We start from the raw sequence: 7,590 nt of genomic DNA on the forward strand, positions 1-7,590 counted from the left end.
CAAAATAATGGAAACACCTAGCATCATACCATCATTATTTTGAAATATCTATAAAAGCCGTAAAAAGCCTGTATACTTTTATGTTTTTTTTATTAATTATTAGTGTTGCTTAATATGTTTTGCTAAAATTGCTGTTTTTTTCCCCCAGAAATCATCAGAAAAAGGTAATTAAAATTCATTAAAATGACAGATCTATCGGACTTTCAAAGAGGTCAAATTGCTGGTGCTCGTATGGCAGGCGCTAGCGTAACGAAAACAGCCGAAATGTTTGGTGCGTCAAGAAGTTCTGTCTCGAAAGTAATGACAAATTCTGAGAAAGGGGGCAAAACCTCCTCGTCGAAACAAGACTCTGGAAGAAAACCAAAAGTTTCAGATATGGGCCCGTCAGATTCTTACGCGAGTTGTTATAAAGGATCACAACAGTACAGCTCCTAAAATTACTGCAGAGCTTAATGGCCACCCCGAGAACCCAGTTTCCACAAAAACTGTTCGCCGGGAGTTGCACAAAACCGGATTTCACGGGAGAGCTGCAATCAGAAAACCACTACTTTCAAAAACAAACGTTGCAAAGCGTTTAGAGTCGAGTAAAAAATTACAGAATTGGTCCGTAGAGCAGTGGAAGAATGCTATTTTCTCGGACGAGTCATCCTTTACCTTATTTCCGACCACTGGCCGAGTATACGTTTGGAGATAGCCAAAAGAAGCATTTGATCCAGACTGACTTCTTCCAACTGGTAAACATGGAGGAGGATCTGTGATGATCTGGTGGGGCTATATCTTGGTTTCCCTTCATGGCAGAATTAATAGTCAGGACTGTTTAAGCATTTTATCTGATCGAATTCATCCTATGGTTGCGGAACTGTTTCCGGAGGGAAACGGAATCTTTCAGGATGATAATGCACCAATTCACACAGCTAAAGTTGTTACTGAATGGAACGAGGAACATACTAGTGAACCACAATCCTCAGATATTAATATTATTGAAAATATTATGGTGCATTTTAGAAAAACAAGTAAGGCGTCGACATCTTCCACACTCATCACTATAAGAAAGACTGCTTAAGCTGAAGAATAGACTAAAATTACTTGGGAAATAATTCAAAGTTTGTACGAGTCCATACCTCGTAGAATTCAAGCTGTAATTACTGCCAAAGGGGGTTCTACCTCTCACTCTCTCTCTCTCTTTACTTGTTTCAGTCATTTGACTGCGGCCATGCTGGAGCACCGCCTTTAGTCGAGCAAATCGACCCCAGGATTTATTCTTTGTAAGCCTAGTACTTATTCTATCGGTGTCTTTTGCCGAACCGCTAAGTGACGGGGACGTAAACACACCAGCATCGGTTGTCAAGCGATTTTGGGGGGACAAACACAGACACACAAACATACACACACACACACACACATATACATATATATATATATATATATATATATATATATATATATATATATATATATATATATATACGACGGGATTCTTTCAGTTTCCGTCTACCAAATCCACCTACAAGGCCTTGGTCGGCCCGAGGCTATAGCAGAAGACACTTGCCCAAGGTGCCACGCAGTGGAAACGAACCCGGAACCATGTGGTTGGTAAGCAAGCCACTGACCACACAGCCACTCCTGCGCCTATTAAAATTAATTTGTCTGAAATTTTAAGGTGTTTCCATTATTTCATCCAACCCCTCTATCTATCTATCTATCTATTTATTTGTCTATCTATTTATACAAAATATTCTAACAGTAAGAATGGACTAAGCGGAGCAAGAGCACACGCGAGGACGTAAAGGTTCGCCTAAGAGGTCACAGATGTGTGACCAAATATTTCTGGACAATGGACATGAGTTAGAATAGGAACAATAATAAACGAGTGAAGATCGAATATGTGGTGCATGTGTTTATTTGACAATAATAATAATAATAATAAATATAAAAACGACCATCCTGAAATACAACAATGTCTGTTTCAACACACGATTTCCTATCAGGAAACTTGCAACGCAAATTCATAAATTCCAACAGTCTTTTTACAGCATTCCTAATAATATTTAAATTTAAAAGAAGATTGGGATTCTTTTAAAATATCGAACGGGTCCGGTTAAGTAAAAATAGGAATTAAAGGGGTCCCTAGGCTAAAGTGATTGAGAAACACTGAACTACTCTTTCCAATTTATAAATGTCACATAATTACAATTGCCTGGGTACTACCACGCTTCATTTCTGTATATTAATAGTCTAGCGTTTATCTTTATGCCGCTTGCTGTTGAGCTGTTACTTGTACCTGTTTACATTCCCTCTATCCTCATTTCTCTTTCATCGTCTCTCTTCCCTTATGTTTGTCATTACTCATTTTTTAAAAAATTTTCCTCACATCAAATATACATACACACTTTTTACGCTCGTCTTCCGTTTTATTACTTACGTCGGCTTATATTCGTACCGTCATTATCCCAGCCATATATGCATACATCCATAAAGACACACAGATAGGGGTTTAGAACTTAGGTCCAGCAACTGACAAGCAAATCTGTGGTATTGAGCTGAATATTTGTTGTAGCCCATCTTTTATACCAAGACAAAACAATATACATGATAACACTGCCAATCAGTTAAGATCAGAAGCCATGAGAGCCTCTGCCTGGTATTGCAATTATTATTATTATTATTATTATTATTATTATTATTATTATTATTATTATTATTATTATTATTATTAGGGCGCGCTGGCAGAAACGTTAACATGCCGAGCGAAATTTCGTCTGCCGCTACGTTGTGAGTCGAAATTCCGCCGAGGTCGCCTTTGCCTTACATCCTTTCGGGGTTGATTAGATAAGTACCAGTTACGCACTGGGGTCGATGAAATCGACTTAACACCCTCCCCCAACCTGCTCTTACGGAAAAATTTGAAATCCTTATTATTGTCTCCTTCTTCCTTCGCACTTATGGTAAATAGATGAAATCATCATAATTATTATTATTGTTATTGTTGTAGTTATTATTATTATCATTATTATTATTATTATTATTATTATTATTATTATTATTATTATTATTATTATTATTATTATTATCTTTAACCTTGTATGCTATGAATATGTCTTTTCTTTTTCAGTGTATCCCCTATGTACTTACTTTTATTTTAATCATCTCATTATAAGTAAACCCCAACACTTTATGTCAGTCTTAGTATGGTCCCCCTCAACCTTCACCCTTGTGCCAATTAAATGAAATTATTAATATTCATATTATTATGACTAGGTATTGTTTCTTGCCTTTCAGCTCTTGAGACGTCAACACGTTTCTTATATCGCTACGACAGTTTTACTCTTTCCTTCACAACTCTACTTATGTCATGTCATCCAGTCTACCTGCCCGTGTTTAAAGGATATCATTAAATTCCTGTGGGCCTGCTTGGTCGCCAGCCTGCCTGCTTGCCTACCTACCAGCTTACCTGCCTGCTAGCCTACCTACATCTGCTTTACATGCCTCTCATCTTGGCTTTGCTTTCTTGTTGACCAGCACAACTGCTCTGCCAACACCGACACCACGTCTCATTAACTTCATCATCCTAACGTTTTGCAGTTATGTTCCCTATTTAAAAGTTGTATTTCTTACCTGTTTGTTTTAATTTGTACTCTGTTCTTGTCTTATCCGTTCCCCTCTTTCATGCTATGTATACATGCGTCTTGTGTTACATCTATTTTCTTCTATATATAAAATCTATCACTCAATTATAAATATACATATAAATAAACACACACACACGCACACATACACAAACATATCCATATACATACATACATATATATATATATATATATATATATATATATATATATATATATATATATATATATATATATATATATATATATATATATATATATATATATATATATATATGTATATATACAAATATATTTATATATACATATGTGTGTGTGCGGACGTGCGTGTGTGTGTGTGTGTGCCTGTATATGTATATGGCCAATAAGACGAATTAATTATTATTATTATTATTATTATTATCATTATTATTATTATGTTGTTGTTTTTTTCTTCTTTCTTCAAATTTTCTTCCATTTCTCGCCGAGTGTTTTCCGTACACCTAGGGCAGAGAAACTCGTTGTATGCATTCCTAGTTTACACACGCAATTTCACAGGTAAAACATGTATTTAAGAAAAAAAAATTTCATGAATGGATGTTGTTTTCACAGCGATAATGCACTTCTCAGTACATGAGTCGTTCCAGTTAGCACGATTTTTGCACTTCCTGCAAAATTATTATTAGTATTATTATTATTATTATTATTATTATTATTATTTTATGTTTGACTTTTGTTTTGCATTTGTACAAGTTGGATCCAAGTCTCACCCAGAGACCTCAAGAGACAACAAGTTAGAAGTTCATGTAGGTGTTATGCCTAGGGTACCATATATTTGGATTTGTACAGTTTTGTTCAAGTGAATGTTTAAGAAACCATAAGAAAATTATGTGTTTGCTTTAAAATTTGAGATCACATAGACAGTATTTTACGCAGGATATGGGCAGTTCCCATGAGCACTATCTTTTGAACTTCAGCCATTTTGGGGTTTCCTGGAATCTGATCTAGGTAGTAATCAGCCCGTTTCGCTGTCATTCCCAGGGCACCTATGACAATAGGTATTGTTTTCGTCTTCAGATTCCACATTTTGCTAATTTCTATTTCAAGATCTTTATATTTGCTCAGTTTTTGGTAGGTCTTGAGAGATACGTTTATATCGATTGGGACAGTCATATCAATGAGGAGGCATGATTTTTGTCTGAAGTCTTTCAGTATGATGTCTGGCCTATTTGCGTCTATCTTTCTGTCAGTTTGAATGGTGAAGTTCCAGAGGAGTGCAATGTGATCATTTTCAAGTACTGGGGGTGGTTTGTGTTCACACCAGTTTTTATCATGGGGCAAGTCCAGGTTTTTGCATATTACCCAGTGAATATATTGTGCAGCTCTATCATGCCTGTTGAGATACTCTGTAGGCGCAAGCAGACTGCACATGGAGACAACATGATCGATGGTCTCATTTTGTTGTTGGCATATACGACATAATGGGGAGCTGCCGTTCTTTAATATGTTGGCCTGGTAGTTCTTTGTAGGTAGGCATTGATCTTGGGCTGCTATGATAAACCCCTCTGTTTCTGATTTCAAGCCAGAGGCCATTAGCCATTGGTGGGTAAGGGCTTTGTCAATATCTGCATTATTCGCTCTCTTTGGGTATTTGCCATTGAGAGGTTTTCCATGCCATTTTTCAGTCATAATAGCTAAGGCAGCAATTTTAGCACGGGTTTTCAAGCGCTTAGCTTTTTCTGCAGGTGTTTCTAGTTCGTCTAATTCTTGAATTTGTTGCAATTAGAATTCACTTAGATATTCCTTTGCCTGTTTTGTTACTGAGTAAGATGCTTTCTTGCTTTCATATTTTAAGACAAGTTTTAGCATCCAGTCCTCAGAGTTTTTCAGATAGGTGTCTAGGCCAATTGTGGCTACCTTCATTGATAATGCCAGCTGTAGAAGTCCTCGGCCTCCTTCTTTTCTTGGCAGATAAAGACGTTCTATATCTGCCTTAGGGTGGTGCATTCTATGCATTGTCAACAGTTTTCGTATTTTTCTGTCAACATTACATATTTCAGTAATTGACCAGTTAACGATGTTGAAACTGTAAGTCACGACTGGTATGGCTAGAGCATTGATCGCTTCGATCCTGTTTCTCGCGTTCAGCTCTGTCTTCAGTATTGCTCTCACTCTGCGATAACATTCTCTTCTGATCCTTTCCCTCATCACTGAGTGCTTGATATTGTCCCCTTCAATTACCCCTAGGTATTTGTAGCTCTCCACTGGTTCTAACTCTTTTATGACATTTTGCTGGTCAAGGTTCACATTAGATGTATTTGTCATTTTTCCTTTGATAAAGGTAGCTTTTGCACATTTATCAAGGCCAAATTGCATCCTGATGTCATCACTGAATTGTTTAACAATCGCTAGTAGGCCTTTGAGTTGTTGGTCATTTTTTGCAAAGAGCTTTAAATCGTCCATGTAAATGAGATGATTTATATTTTTATCAAATATTTTATTATTATTATTATTATTATTATTATTATTATTATTATTATTATTATTATTACTATTATTATTATTATTAGGTAGTTTCTTGCTTTTCAGCTCTTGGGACATTAACACTTTGCCTATGTCGCTACGACATCGTTACTCTTGCTTTCACAACACTACTTACGTCATGTCATCCATGCTGCCCGGATAGCCACCCTTGCAAGCTACGAAGACGATAAGAAAGTCTCGCAGAAAATACAAAAGCCCAGCGATGTTGCAGACCTGCAGCAGGTGTTGGACTGGACTCAATTTATAGATGGGCTGAAGACAATAATATGCAGTTTAATACTGGAAAATTCCAACCTCCGCGCTACTAGCGCCCACAACTGAGAGCAAAACTTACAAGGTACACTGGCCCACTAGGGATTAAAATCCCAGAACCTCAATCAGTACGGGACCTCGGTATCGACATGGGTGATGATACCTCTTTCGAAGTGCACATGACCAAGATGGCGATAAAGTGCAGATGGATGGCTGGCTGGATCCTGAGAACGGTCAGAACCAGAGAGAAAGAAACCATGATGGTCCGCTGGAGGACATTCGTCCTTAGCTGTCTGGATTACTGCTCTCAGCTATGGTCATCTCACAGTGTACAATTAACAGCAGACCTTAAAGCAATCCAACGAAGCTTCACAAAGAAGATGGTCTCATTGCAACAGCTCAACTATTGAGAAAGGCTGAAACAGCTGACACTCTACTCCTTGGAGCGAAGGCAGGAGAGATATCAGTAATATACATATGGAAGATCCTGGAAGGTATTATGCCAAATTTTGGCATTGAAAGCTACACAAATGCTAGAATGGGTCGACACTGCACAGTGCCAAAAATCCCAGCAATGCCATCGCGCTTCAGGACCAGTTGCTGCAACAGCCTGGGTTTCAGGGGTCCACAGTTTTCAATATTCTCCCAAAGATCCCGAAGAACCTACACAAAATGGATGGAAGTGTTTTCAAATCAAAACTGGATCTCTTCCTGTCGAGAGTCTCAGATGAACCTACCTCGAGACAGGAGACGCAAATAGGAGTAGCGACGTCAAACTCCCTTATTCACCAAATGCCACATACCAGAGGAGGTTCTCAATAATAACAGTGTAGCAAAACAATGGTGCACCAGCATGGCCACAGCTTTGAGCTTAAACTGATAAAATGAATAAACAAATATACATATATATACATATATATATATATATATATATATATATATATATATACACAGACAGACAGACAGACAGACAGAGAAAGAGAGATGTCATAAATGGATGTGTGTGTGTGTATGTGTGTATGTGTGCGCGGGCGACCATGCGTGTGCACGCGCGAGCGTGCCCGCCGAGCAGAATGCTTCACGGTACTTCGTCCGTTTTCACGTTCTGAGTTCAAATTCCACCGAGGTCGACTTTGCTTTTCAGCATTTCGGGGTCGATAAATTAAGTACCAGTGAAATTCTGGGGTTG

The sequence above is a fragment of the Octopus bimaculoides genome, chromosome 5, assembly GCF_046866305.1.
Source record: "Octopus bimaculoides isolate indiv1 chromosome 5, ASM4686630v1, whole genome shotgun sequence".
Classification (NCBI taxonomy): domain Eukaryota; kingdom Metazoa; phylum Mollusca; class Cephalopoda; order Octopoda; family Octopodidae; genus Octopus; species Octopus bimaculoides.